At 37.4% G+C, this 15,069-nt stretch overlaps 1 long non-coding RNA gene across 1 annotated transcript; it reads right to left on the reverse strand.

Annotated features, from left to right (window-relative positions):
* Window positions 1-13,052: 13,052 nt before the first annotated feature.
* On the reverse strand, window positions 13,053-15,031 carry LOC127861093 (uncharacterized). The gene is made up of 3 exons (XR_008040065.1): window positions 14,895-15,031; window positions 13,859-13,889; window positions 13,053-13,114 (listed from the first exon to the last, which is right to left on the reverse strand). It is a non-coding gene; the product is annotated as an uncharacterized LOC127861093 (long non-coding RNA).
* Between the last annotated feature and the right edge of the window lie 38 nt (window positions 15,032-15,069).

Genomic DNA, 15,069 nt, shown 5'->3' on the forward strand with positions numbered 1-15,069 from the left:
AATGAAAAGCAAAACAACATGAACGGTAAAATAAGTTAAAAAACTTTTACTAATCGTAACTCATATTATATATACGAGTGCATGTTACCAAGCAGACATTATTTAGATAAGCCACAAGTTATTACAATTTGGAACATTGTTTTTAATTGCTTGGTATTTACACATTGTTTGAAATGTTTGCAATTCACGTTTTTTGTTTAATAACTTTTATAAAATAAAGTTGAATCACTTATCTTTCTTTGTGCATGACATGTACATACGTCAACATATCAATGATGCTTTTCCTAGCCGAGGGTGGAGGTGAGCGGGACTATTGTGTGTTTCTGTATTAAATTTTTATCGAGTGTACATGGATTCTTTCCGAAAGGCCATCAGACCTATCGTACTTTGTAAATGTGTTACTTGGGAAAATGCAAGGTGCAGAAGACATCCCGTTACGGCAGGACCGTGTCTAATTGGAATAAGGGTTTAACTACCTATTACTCCACCACTTTGAGGTGAGTCTGGTATCGAACCGCGACCCACCAGTTTGTCGCAATTATGTTACACTAGACCACGGACTCCCTTTAAGTTAAAAATTAAGGTCAAAATGGGTTTGGGTGATGTGGAATCAACGGTGGCGGGAGTCGGACGAAATAATTGTGAAATAATTGTGAACATATCCAAACATATAAAGAATATCATGTTTTACTTAAAGAAGAAATAAGGAAGGTAACCTCGCATGGACGAAACGAAGGAATGACGGGCGTTGAATTACTTTGCGTGATGAAAGTTCCCACTTAACTATATTAATAGGTCTCTATGTGGCTCACCCACATCAAGTTGTCATTTATATGAAACACGAAACACAATTAGTCTGTTTTATAAATGATCGTTACAATAATAGGGCCATTGAAGCCTTCAAGTTCTCACATGTTGTCATGAAAATGTTTTGACACAATGTGTTGCTTTCCGCGCTAAAGTAAGCAAATTACATAAGTTCACTCGCGCCCACTTTACTGAGAAAATTAATTTACGGTTATGGAGCGAATGCAAACTCTTTTTTATGCTTAAAATTAATATTTGCATATAATTTACCTTTTCGAAGTCTTATACCCGTTGGATTTCAAATAAAAACGTAGATTTAAAACGTTATTTGTTGGGGCTGTGACCGTAATGGTCTTAGTCGTTTTGTGTGAATGCGTGTGTTTTGCCCAAAAAGGTTATATTTACATAAAATGGACACGCATATTTGTATTCGAAAACAAGATAAACAATATAAGCTCCTTAAAATGTATAACAGTCGAACATGTACGTAGGATGAGTGATCATATGTATAACTTGTGGTATTCTCCTTTATTTCGAACTGTTTACGTTACTGATTTGGCAAGATGGCCTAGATAATATAATGGCGGATTACTGAAGTTTGAACACCGAACACAGAATCGTATTAAAACAAGTCTGAATAAAAAAAACAAGTTTTTACCAAGCTGACCGGCCCAAATTTCTAGTTGGTTTAATCAATACCTTACATATATTGATATGCCCTGCATATAGGAACATCAAATGTACCTAACATTTGTTTATACATATTATAAATATAACTTAACTTACCCATTGCTGTACAACTCATGTGTTGAATATTTGAGCAGCCATAATTTAATTTGCATGTGAACTGGTTCATTTCACAGAGCACCATACAAACAAAAGACATAGCTGTTTAAAATCATTTCATCCGTTTAATGCAAAGTCCACTGTTGTTGTTGTTGTTACTGCATTTGATCTTCGATTTTATGTCATTATATATAAGTGTGTTCACACGTATTACACTAACATAATGTTAAGTGATCATACCTTGTTATCTTCGTCGTATATCTATTTTAACATGCATAAATGAGTACATTTTCGTAGGTTATTGTCAGACCATTCTCATTTCTGATCTGGTCGCAGCCATTTGTCGCGTTGCATTATGGTCAGGTTTGAACTATTGTCTGCAGTGAACTAAGCATGAAACAGGTTATTTTTAGATATGATGTAATCTCTGTTAAATACTTGTTTAAAGTGGTGTATCCATCTTTCTAAGCGCCCATAGATTGTTTTACATAAATTTTTGTTCAAAATCCAATATGGCGGTGTCTTTTGGCGTGATGCCATTTCAATGCATTTCGAGCGTTCATGACCACTTTTTGTGGTCAATCGACGTCATTGACCCATTTTTTGGGTCAATGACCATTTATTTTGGGTACATGACCAGTAATTTTGGGGCAGGCGACCAAGAATTCTTGGTCGGGCCATAAAAACTGGGCATTGACCAACCTTTTGGGTCGCTCGAGTATTTAAGGTTTCAGGAACTTTATTAAGGAATTCAGTCGGGCCATAACATCAAGGGCATAACATCTTTTATTAAATATTCAGAAACTTGTAAGAAAAACTTAATATAAACTGAATTCATATAGATCCTAATAGACTTTAACCCAACACAGATATCTTATATAAATATATTAAAGATTGTTTATTTATTTAAAACGTATACTCTTGTGGTGAATGAGTATTGGACACTGGTGTGAGAGAATTGTTTTAAATATTTGACTTATTTCTGAGAAATCATCGTATTGTGTGGTGTATTTGAACCGTAAAGAAATTTGCACTGTTAATGTTTACGTTGTGTTAATGAAAATATAACTTCTATGAATTTCGACGTTAAAGAATAAAAGGTTAATGAAGTTTTAAAATGACTTGTTTTCCTCGTTTTAGTAAATAAGCGTAAAAACCACTTTATTATTATTGAACTATTATTGAACTATTCCTGGCAAGAATACGGAACAGTTAGCTCGCAACATTTTATGGTGTCAGAAGTGGGATCCTTTCAATCAACAATCAAGGGATCCAGTGATTGGACTCACGTCTGCGCGTATTATTATTAAATGACAAGTTAACATTTTTAAGCAGTATATCTTTAATAAAAACCCAACAAGATACTTTCCACGAATATTGTGACGATTAAATAAGTTAACATGAGTGATCTAAATGACAGTGACACGGAAGTAACTATCGGAGCGGGGCTCGATAGGGGAACACGATTTCCACACGCAACGTGCGCTCAAAGGGACGAGGCGCGCACGGAAGTCTCGCCGGACGCATCGAGCGTACAAGGTGACGCGGCGCGAATCGAAGTCGACACGGACGGAAATAGCGACAACGAAGGCGACGGTGGCATGGCCGCCACCAATGGGTTCATGCGCGAGGTAGCCGGAGCGCTCAAGGAAGTTGTATCCGAGCTGCGCGTTCTTAAGGGCCAAAGTCACTACAACAACCGGGGTGCGTTCAACGGCGATGTACCTGTCGGCGCTCAATATGCACATGAGCGGGATATCGCGTATTTTGGCAATGGCCGTGACATCGTACAGCACGGGTTTGGCGGCCAGCGCGAGGCGAGGAACGGTTATCGGCAGCGACGTGACGACGCGTATAGGCGCGATTCGGGAAACCCGTTAATGGAACGGGAGCTCGATGGCATCTACCAACGTCAGTCGATGGGCAATCGCAACAACTGCCATGAGGACAAAGACGGCTACGGGGAGGGAGACAACGAAAACGAAAGTGTTCACGATTATAGGCAGCGAGCGCCTGCACGTCACGCACCAAGGGCTGATGGCATTTATAGAAGGCCCGCAATAAGGCGGAATACTCGTCCGGTGCCAAAGATACCACCATTTACTGGAAAAGAAGATTGGGCGGTATGGTCAGCGAAGTTCGACGCGATTGCTAGGAGATATGGTTGGGACGACGATGATAAGCTTGACAATCTGCTGCCGATGATAGAAGGTCAGGCTAGCGAATTCGTGTTTGCACAGCTGCCTACGGAAGTGTTGTCTGACTATCATGAACTGACTTCAGAGTTGACAAGGCGATACCGCGTAATCGAGACAAGCAGGTCTTTCGCAGCCAAGTTTAGTAGGCGCAACCAGAAACATGGGGAAAAAGCGGAAGACTACGCTGCCGAACTCAAGCGTCTGTACGATAAAGCGCATAAACAACGGGATCGAAGCACACGAGATGAGGACCTAGTGAGAAGATTCCTCGATGGGCTGGTTGACCAGGAGGTGAAGTTCGAGGTCGAGTACCACAAGGAACCAAGGAATATCGACGAGGCGGTGTTCCATGTGGTGAATTTTATTCAAACGAGAATCGGGATTAAATCCGATCGAGAGTACAAGCATGCAACCAGACGAGCTTATACCACTGACGAGCATGACGACGAATTCTCAGAAGAATGTGAAACTGAAAGGGCAGCATGCAGAGTAGTCACAGACCAGAAGAGAAGTACGCCTATAATGTCCGAGAACACGGGAAGCGACATTGTTAAGCAGCCTACTGACCAAGAGTTATTGAAAACTCTTATAAGTAGGATAGAGAAACTGGAAGAGGAAAAGAAACATTTGCAGAGGCGGCCACCAAGAAGAGACGTAGAGTGCTTCAGGTGTCATCAAACCGGCCACTACGCAAGAGACTGTCCACTAAACCAAACAAGGGATACGTCATTTCCCACGAAGTCTAACGGTGCAACGCCATCTCGGGAACATTTAAACGAGAGAGGGGCTTCTCTCGTGCCCAGAGGGAGGTCCTGTTAGGAAACGAAGACAACGGTGATTTAAAGGGCGAGCAACAACACACGGGGGTAAGCGAGGCGGAGAGCGAAGTACCCTGTGCTGGAGTGAAGGGGGGAGCAGAGCTGACCACTGGCGTTTATATCCGAGGGTGGATAGGGGAGACACCAGTGACCTTCACCGCCGACACAGGTGCTTCGAGGTCGGTAGTATCCAGTCGCGTGTATGACCAGCTGAGCACTAAGGACAAGCCGGTCCTAAAGGGGTCAGTCAAGCTGCGTGGGGCAGGTGGTTCACCAATACGTGAGAAGGGGGCGGGAGAATTTAATCTTATATTAGGCCCAGTAAAGGTGATCTGTCAAGCAGTTGTGGCCGACATTGAGGACGAAGTGCTACTAGGGTTGGATGTGTTGGCTGGGGAGAAGGACGGACAGGCGGACATCTTCCTAAGCAAGAATATAATCAAGCTAAAAGGGAAAGAAATCCCATTGATACCCGCTACAAGGAGGCTACGGAAAGTCACCGTTGCAGAAGATGTTGCCATCCCGGGGCTCTCAGAAGTGGTGGTTGATGTTTATGTTGAACGCGATGAGGCTGACGATAAAGACAAAGAAGAAAATTTTATCATTGAACCCACAGAGGGTTTCGTTCAGCGTTACCCATTGGTAATGGCTGCAACCTTAGTGAACATAAACAGAGCAGTCACCTGTAAGGTAAAAGTTTTGAACCCTTTCTCAACGAGCGTAACGTTGCGGCACCATGCAGAAATCGGAGAGGCAGAGAGGATAGATTGTTGCACAGGGGTTATAGCAAATGAAGAAAACGAAGGTGAGCGAGATAACATCACAACGGTGAGAAGAGTACAGTTGATGACAGTTGAAAAGGACAGCCGTATTTCAGACTTACCGGTTGCCAATGCAATGGACGTGCCCCCACACCTGAAATCACTGTTTGAAGAATCAGTCGTCGGAAAAACGGAAGAGCAACAATCCGTTATAGCTGGGTTGTTAGTTAAATACGCAGACACGTTCTCAAAAGACGAATGGGACTTGGGACTTACACATCTATCTGAGCATGCCATAAACACAGGTACCGCAGCTCCCGTTAAACAGCGACCAAGGCGGGTTCCATTAGCGTACGCAGAAGAAGAAAAGAAAGCACTTGAAGATTTGCTTAAGAAAGGCGTTATTCAGAAAAGTACATCCCCTTGGGCCAGCCCAATCGTTTTGGTAAAGAAGAAATCAGGCGCTATACGACCTTGCGTCGATTATAGAAGGGTCAATGCATTGGTGAAGCCAGACGGGTTTCCGCTACCACGAATCCAAGATTGTTTAGACGCTGTGGCCGGGTCAAGCTTCTTCAGCTGTTTTGACCTTACGTCAGGGTATTTTCAAATACCGTTAAAGAAGGATGACATTCCTAAGAGCGCTTTTTGCTGTAAGTATGGTCAATACGAGATGAAAACAATGCCTTTCGGTTTAAATAACGCTGCAAGCACCTTCCAGCGTACAATGGAACTGGCGTTACAAGGTTTAACTTGGCTAACGTGTTTAGTTTACATTGATGACATTGTGGTGTTCGGATCCACGTGGCTGGAAAACCTTTTGAGAACTGATGAGGTTTTACTTCGTTTCCAAACCGCAGGTTTGAAGCTTAAGTCAGATAAGTGCCGCCTTCTCCAGTCAAAAGTCATTTTTCTGGGTCACGTAGTCTCAGGAGAGGGGATAAGTCCCGATCCGACAAACATTGAAAAAATTGTCAATTGGCCAAAGCCCGGAAACGCGAAGCAGGTTAAACAGTTTGTGGCTACTGGTTCGTACTATCGTCGATTTGTAAAAGATTACGCTAAAATCGCGCGACCTTTGATTGATCTGACGAGAAAGGAGGCCAAATTCGAATGGAACGATGCGTGTGATATGGCGTTTAAACGAATCAAGGATGCTCTTATTAGCGAAAACGTCATGGGACATCCACTGAATGAGGGTGGGACATTTTACCTCGACGTCGATGCGTCCGGCACGGGGATCGGCGCGGTGTTGAGCCAAGAACAGCAGAGTCGCGAGCGAGTTATTGCCTACGCCAGCAGGGGGCTGAATAAAGCCGAGAAGAATTACTGCATAACTGAGCAAGAGCTTTTAGCGGCAGTATACTTCATCCAGTATTTCAGGCAGTATTTGCTGGGGCGGCATTTTATTGTAAGAACAGATCACCAATCGTTGATATGGCTCTTTAGTTTAAAGGAACCGAGTGGGAAAATCGCGAGATGGATTGAGATTCTGGCCGTGTATGACTTTTCCATCGAATATAGAGCAGGTAATAAGCAAGTCCACTGTGACGCTTTATCGCGCTGTGAAAGTCCCCGGTTCTGTACGTGCAGCGACGTAGATACAAGCGAACCGTTGAAGTGCGGCCCATGCAATAAATGCCGAAGGAGAGCTGAACTAATGCTGTTGAAACCAAACGAAAAGGAAGAAGGTGAAGTGAATGCGGGGTCACCTGAAGACGATTGCGTAACGCCTGTCGTTTTAACCGAAAACGCGCCTGTGATCAAGAGTGTTAAAAGTAGCGAGTGTGAGGTACCAAAGCCAGGTCCATCGGATGACAGGGGAAGTTCTACTCCGCACACATGGGCAACCGAATTCACAAGCGTAACAATGGCAGCCATGCAGAGTGATGACCCTTATATAGCTAAAATGTATAGTGTGATACGCGATGGTATTAAAGCGCCGGTTGATGAAATGGTAACGTTGAGTCCAGAGAACACGGCGGAGTTGCGTGCAATAAAAAACAAACTAGGTCCAATGAGTGAGGACATTAAGTCATTAAGATTTAACTCAGATCTGGTAAGGCGATCCACTGTTGGGAAGCTGGAGAAGGATAGGGAACAGGTGTCGAAGCGGCATTCTAAGCCGTAGCCATGTAACATTTCAAAAGGAATGTATTGTTGTTTGCTGTTTAAAGTGTGTTTCATTATTGATAGTTTATCTTAAATCATTTTTACTGTTTCGAGTCACTGTGACCTTGTACCTATAAAGTTTCATGAGCCTAGGCGTTGGCATTCTTGAGTTACCATCCGGAAACCATCTGGTGAACGGACCGACCGACCGACAGACCGACGGACCGACTGACATGTACAAAGCAATATACCTCATCCTCTTCGAAGGGGGGCATAATAATATGTTTATCACTAAACTGTTTTAGTATTTGTTACAATTACCTGTGGACTGTGGCAACAGGAGTTTTGCCAAAAAAAACAGGGGGGTAATGATATGCCCTGCATATAGGAACATCAAATGTACCTAACATTTGTTTATACATATTATAAATATAACTTAACTTACCCATTGCTGTACAACTCATGTGTTGAATATTTGAGCAGCCATAATTTAATTTGCATGTGAACTGGTTCATTTCACAGAGCACCATACAAACAAAAGACATAGCTGTTTAAAATCATTTCATCCGTTTAATGCAAAGTCCACTGTTGTTGTTGTTGTTACTGCATTTGATCTTCGATTTTATGTCATTATATATAAGTGTGTTCACACGTATTACACTAACATAATGTTAAGTGATCATACCTTGTTATCTTCGTCGTATATCTATTTTAACATGCATAAATGAGTACATTTTCGTAGGTTATTGTCAGACCATTCTCATTTCTGATCTGGTCGCAGCCATTTGTCGCGTTGCATTATGGTCAGGTTTGAACTATTGTCTGCAGTGAACTAAGCATGAAACAGGTTATTTTTAGATATGATGTAATCTCTGTTAAATACTTGTTTAAAGTGGTGTATCCATCTTTCTAAGCGCCCATAGATTGTTTTACATAAATTTTTGTTCAAAATCCAATATGGCGGTGTCTTTTGGCGTGATGCCATTTCAATGCATTTCGAGCGTTCATGACCACTTTTTGTGGTCAATCGACGTCATTGACCCATTTTTTGGGTCAATGACCATTTATTTTGGGTACATGACCAGTAATTTTGGGGCAGGCGACCAAGAATTCTTGGTCGGGCCATAAAAACTGGGCATTGACCAACCTTTTGGGTCGCTCGAGTATTTAAGGTTTCAGGAACTTTATTAAGGAATTCAGTCGGGCCATAACATCAAGGGCATAACATCTTTTATTAAATATTCAGAAACTTGTAAGAAAAACTTAATATAAACTGAATTCATATAGATCCTAATAGACTTTAACCCAACACAGATATCTTATATAAATATATTAAAGATTGTTTATTTATTTAAAACGTATACTCTTGTGGTGAATGAGTATTGGACACTGGTGTGAGAGAATTGTTTTAAATATTTGACTTATTTCTGAGAAATCATCGTATTGTGTGGTGTATTTGAACCGTAAAGAAATTTGCACTGTTAATGTTTACGTTGTGTTAATGAAAATATAACTTCTATGAATTTCGACGTTAAAGAATAAAAGGTTAATGAAGTTTTAAAATGACTTGTTTTCCTCGTTTTAGTAAATAAGCGTAAAAACCACTTTATTATTATTGAACTATTATTGAACTATTCCTGGCAAGAATACGGAACAGTTAGCTCGCAACAATATTGCCTTTTAGTCAGACTGGCCCAAACCAAATGTAATTATAATAAACATGTATTTTATTTTTGTATTATTATTAATATTCAATATGTATGGAGCGATAAGAAGTATTTTTGATTACAAAGTGTAACATGTAAAGTGAAGCTTTTCAATATATATGGCTTTATAAATATTTAAATATTTGTATGATGGTTTACTATGAAAAATATTAAAAGCATCAACACTATACTTAAATCTAATTTTTAAGAAGCAGTTCTTAGCCAGGGTAGTGAGGAATCATTACTATCATGAATTAATTATCCAAAAATTGTCGATCATTTATAAATAAGTACTTAATTAAAAAATAATTTCTAAGAATGAAGTATATTTCGAAGCTCTTTACATTGGGTAGTAAACGAAGGAGAATTATTTGCATAATACAATTTCGATTGTTAGACATGACATACGCTTACACGCAATATATATGCTTCAAAGGCTAGTTAAGACGCACGTTTAAATATGTGTTTTAACAGCATGCAATTATATATACTATTTACAGCAATCCTATATAAATGAAATTATTTACAATACATAAAATCATATTCTAAGATACAAAAAACACACTTTCTTATATTCAATACAGTATGTACATGTTGATTCACAATTAGGATTTCATACGAAAATCAACAGAAAAGATACCTACGTTTACTTTGTATACGTAACTCGGACTAACTATTAATTACCATTAATGAAATACATTTGTGCTTAAGAAAAATCTGACATAAGGCAAATCTTTTAAGGACATGGTGTAATTACATAACACAATGTCTTCGAACATACGGTAAATATAATATGGTAGATATATTTAACACATATACGCCGCTTTTTTTCTAAAACATTTACCAACATTCAAATTATTGTTACAGGTAAACCACAAAAATATGTGACATGTCCGTTTTAGACAAAGCTTTGTTAATATAATATTAACATTATAGTATCTGCCAACCTCATCTGCATAGAATTTAATTTAGGTTTGTGTAAATACGCTTTTACATAATTACTCAGAGAGTCTGAAATATCATTGAAACACTTTTAAATCCATCCATGAATCAAAAGCTCACGTCATTATGCATTTTCAGCCATGGGTTATTTCTTATGTGACAGACTTCGAAGAATGTAAAACTGTAAAATCCGTTTAAGTTTGCTTCGATGTGTATCGGTTCTTCCTTGGGGTCAAGTATATCATGGATTCTGATACGCTGACTGTTCTGCGAACAAAACAGGGTTAAACTATTTATTTACAGGGTAAATATATTTATTATTAAAATGACTCGCTCAATGGAAAGCTTAAATTGCTTTTTGCATTTAACACAGCCATTTATATTAACCTATTTTTAATTAAATAAAAGATCGTGAATAGACGATATAAAACACTGACAAATAGCATAAATACACAAACCGATGCGAGAGTATATAAATACATATGTGTGATGAACAACGCAGTGTCACAACTTATTTTTCTATTACTTACTATAATTTCACATATGCACATATATTTTACAAACAGAAAACATGAATATGCCATACGTACAGCCTAACACGTTTATTTGCCATACGGACATGATACAATTTACCTTGCAGCTCTATATCATGTGCCCCTAATGCCGTACGTTGTGCGAATCTGTTGTCAGTTGACGTTGGGTGTTGAAGTGACGAATATACACTAGTGGATCTTAAAGAAACGTGAAAAAAGCAAAAGAAGAATTTCTAGATGCTTTATACAGCATTGTAAAAAAATCTCTTCTTTTCTATTTAAAATATCACGTAATCAAGTAAGAAATATCCATTTTCATTATGTTAATAATATATTAGAAGTAATTATACAAACAGATATTTTAAAATTAGTGGCATATATTATGAATTGGTCTTGAGTAGAACAAAGATACAATAGCGTACCATTAGTTGCAATAATCATGTCATGCGTAGGTCAATAAATGGCAGTTAAATTATTATGTAAAAATCATTAACGTTACTTAGTTTGTTATCATAAAATACTATTTATATATAAGTAAGGTAAGCCGTGCACTTACCTTTGGCCAGGTGCTTAAAAGATAGAAAAAAGTTCTGACTAAGATAAGAACGTATGAAGAATATTGTTTTGACAACATAATACAAAACACCTAACAAATTATTATTTATATCAATATGATTATTATTATTATTATTATTATTATTATTATTATTATTATTATTATTATTATTATTATTATTATTATACCGGATTTATATAGCGCCCTTTTCATGCAAGAGTGCACGTTGAAAGGCGCTTTACATAAGAACATTTGACGTATCGCCGATACGAATACATTTCGCAACACTGTTTCAAAAGAAATCCATCAAAACTACTCAATTATACAATAAAACTACTCTATTCTAATATAAGTACTCCGTAAAAAACATGCACAGTAACCCTAGATTAGAAAGTTCAACAAGACACTAAAAAACTACCCTATGTGTAGAGCTATAAGACAATTAATGAAACAATAAAATCTAAAACTTAAACAATAATTACTACGTAAAACAACAAAAAACATGCACAGTAACCATAGATTTGAAAAATCGGCAGGACAAACCAGAGACAAAACAGAGATAGAGATAAGGGTAACGTCAGGATACCATTACCACGAGTCCACAAACTCCCAAAGGAATAATTATGCTTGCTTTAAAAGGGTAAATTCAAGTTCATGCTGATTGAGACAAGGGTAACGTCAGGATACCATTACCATGAGTCCACGAACCCTCAAAGGAATTATTATGCTTCCTTTAAAAGGGTTAATTCAAATTCATGATGATTGAGATTTGATATTATGAATTGATTTGAGTAAACCACTGCTTATATTGCATAAGATTGGAGGAAGAGGTGAGTTTTCAGTGCCTTTTTGAATGAATTCAGTGTTAAAGAACCTCGAATGTTTGATGGAAATGAGTTCCAGAGTTTGGGAGCAGCGTACATGAAACTTCGCTCCCCGTATGATACGGATTTAATCTTCGTTGGAATCACTAATGAAGTCGCTTCGTTTTTTGATCTTAAGTTTCGCCTTGGTTCGTAGACTTCTAGTAGGTTTTTCAGATATACAGGCGATTGTCCATTTAAGGCTTTGAACGCATTGGTAAGTATCTTGAAGTGGATTCGTTTTTTTAATTGGGAGCCAGTGTTATTCTTTTAGGATCGGTGTTATGTGACTATAGCGGGATGTTCTTGTGATAACACGCGCCGCAGTGTTTTGAACATTTTGTAGTTTCTTGATAGCTGATGTTTGTATTCCATACAGCAGTGCATTGCAATAGTCTAGCCGAGATGTGACAAGTGAATTGACCAAGGATTTTGTGGCATTTGGTGTAAGATATTGCCTGATGTGACCTATTTGCCTAATCTGACCGAAACATGATCTACTTATAGCATTAATATGGTTTTCCATGTTCATTCTTGAAGCACCGAGATTTTGAACGTATTGCGATGGTTTAATTGTCGAGTCCCCTACTTTAATAGTTAACCCATCTACGTACTTGGCGTTGTTTTGACTTGAAAATACTTAGTATCTTAAACGTCTTAAGATTAAAGAGACTAATCAGCGCATCTATTTAAAATTTCACATAACGTTGCATGCAGTAATAAATAAGTATTAGTTATTTTAATATTGGACGAGTCAATGTCTGAGAGACCATCAAAATGCATATGTTATGACTATTCTATTTATGTATATGTTATGACTATTATATATATGTATATGTTATGACTATAGAATATATGTTTATGTTATGACTATTATATATATGTATATGTTATGACTATTGTATATATGTATATTTATGATTATTCTATATATGTATATGTTATGACTATTCTATATTTATGTACTCACTAAGAGCCTCGTAGTGGGCCATTGTGACGTTTGCCGGATCGTCTGCAGCGGCTGTTTTGGTTCTTATTATGGAACATAAATTAACGTTTTTTAAATATTCTCAGTGCAATTACACCCTTCTCTTCTTGTTATAAAATGAATATTTTCAATCTTATTTTTTTACATCAAAAAAAGAATTTAATCAATGATACATATCTGCTCTCTTACACGTCGGTGTTTTGTTGTAAACACACGTATCATTTACATAATCTATTATATATAGTCAGATATAAAAAGACAGATTGTTTAATGTAACAAATCATCATCTTTCTCGTAACTTGGGTTTTGTAAGTACATGTGTACATCAACATACTGAATTACAGCCAATTTAAAAACTCAGAATGTAAAAAAATGTATAATGGACTGCGTTTTCATTGTGTCACTTTTTTGTAAAATTAACAAAAACTGTTATGTAAAAACCATTTTTTCAAAAATTCTCCAAAACAAAGAAGATTAGTAACACAAATCTATAGAAACCTTTAAAACAACAGTGCGACGCTTTCAATTAAAACACTCCAGGCAAAAGCATTGCATTAACAGAAACATCCGCTTAGACATATAAATTGACGTCTTTATGAAGATCGTATTGAATCTGTGTGAAATTGATTGCTTAGTGAATTAAACATACACGAATTGTACAAAGTGAAAGACATTCGAATAATAAAACTTCACGTTTCTGGACTTGAATCTGTGTACAATACTAAATAGATATTAATACTGCTGTTTTGTTACGATTGCAACATTATAAATAATAAAGCAATACATACGTAGAAGCAGATGCCAATCCTTCGTGGACACCTGTTAATATTAACTCGTACATTGAGTGAGTTTGTTGAAATCTATGTGATAATTAATGTACGATTACTGTTTGGCGAGTATATATATCGGACGAAGTTGCATTAATGTCAAAATTGTTTGAATAACTGCTCGATTTCAACGGAGAAATTTTTACAATACCATGTGGGGAACTTCAAACACCGTCTTTTGCACGTTGACTAAAGTATTTTAAGACGTTTTGTGAATCGCAAATTAAATAAAGTAACGCTTTATTACTAAATTTAGTCAGTATAAGAATAAAAATTTATGATCTGTGGAAATTGTATGTAAACAAATATAAAACATAATCAGGACAAAATAATATAAATCTTCAATTTAAGAAGAATGTTCAAATACATCCTGAAACATGAGCGCTGAATTCGGATTGTGTTGCGTATGCGCCATACATAACATTAGCACAGACGACAGTCGCATACGTTTTAGACTACCAGCATAAAGGCGTTTGCTTTGTTGAATACCATTAAGACTGCTTTGATATTAATTTTATTTCTTTGAATGGAATAACAAATTCAAAAAAGCGGTTACGAAATACAAATATTTTAAACCGGTAAATACTATTGTCCGAAAAATACAAACCAGTATGGAAAAAATGATTAAAGTATTACTTAATAATACAGTAACAAACACCCTACGAGCATGATACAATATTTATTAGGTCTAACCCTCTTAACTAAATAACTATAATGACAAATGCAGTTATAATCTTTTATAAGCAAAGTCATCAACATTACAAGAGGTTACTGATGGTTTGCTATTTCGATTATGTTGCTTACATCTTCGTTAACTGCCTGATGGCTTACTTTTCCTTGAATAAGTTGTTTTTATATGAATTGAAATAAACGGACAATAGTTCATGAATACATTAAATAAGGTTATTTACATGCACAAATAAACAACGAAACTTCTTGCTTACATGACATACACCTTACTTGAATACCATAAATATTGCAATATTTTGAAACAAACCTTTCTTCGTGAAGTGGATGTGGTTAGTAAGACGCAAGAAAATAAGAACCGAAATGAAGCCAACAAGCAAAATCCCCGGCACAACTGCCCCAACAATACACCAAACCTGGGACAGCGATTGATGAGTGGCTCTTGTGGTGCTGGCTGAAACAGGAAGTGCGCGATGACTTATAAT

Source organism: Dreissena polymorpha, chromosome 15, assembly GCF_020536995.1.
Source record: "Dreissena polymorpha isolate Duluth1 chromosome 15, UMN_Dpol_1.0, whole genome shotgun sequence".
NCBI classification, from domain to species: Eukaryota; Metazoa; Mollusca; class Bivalvia; order Myida; family Dreissenidae; genus Dreissena; species Dreissena polymorpha.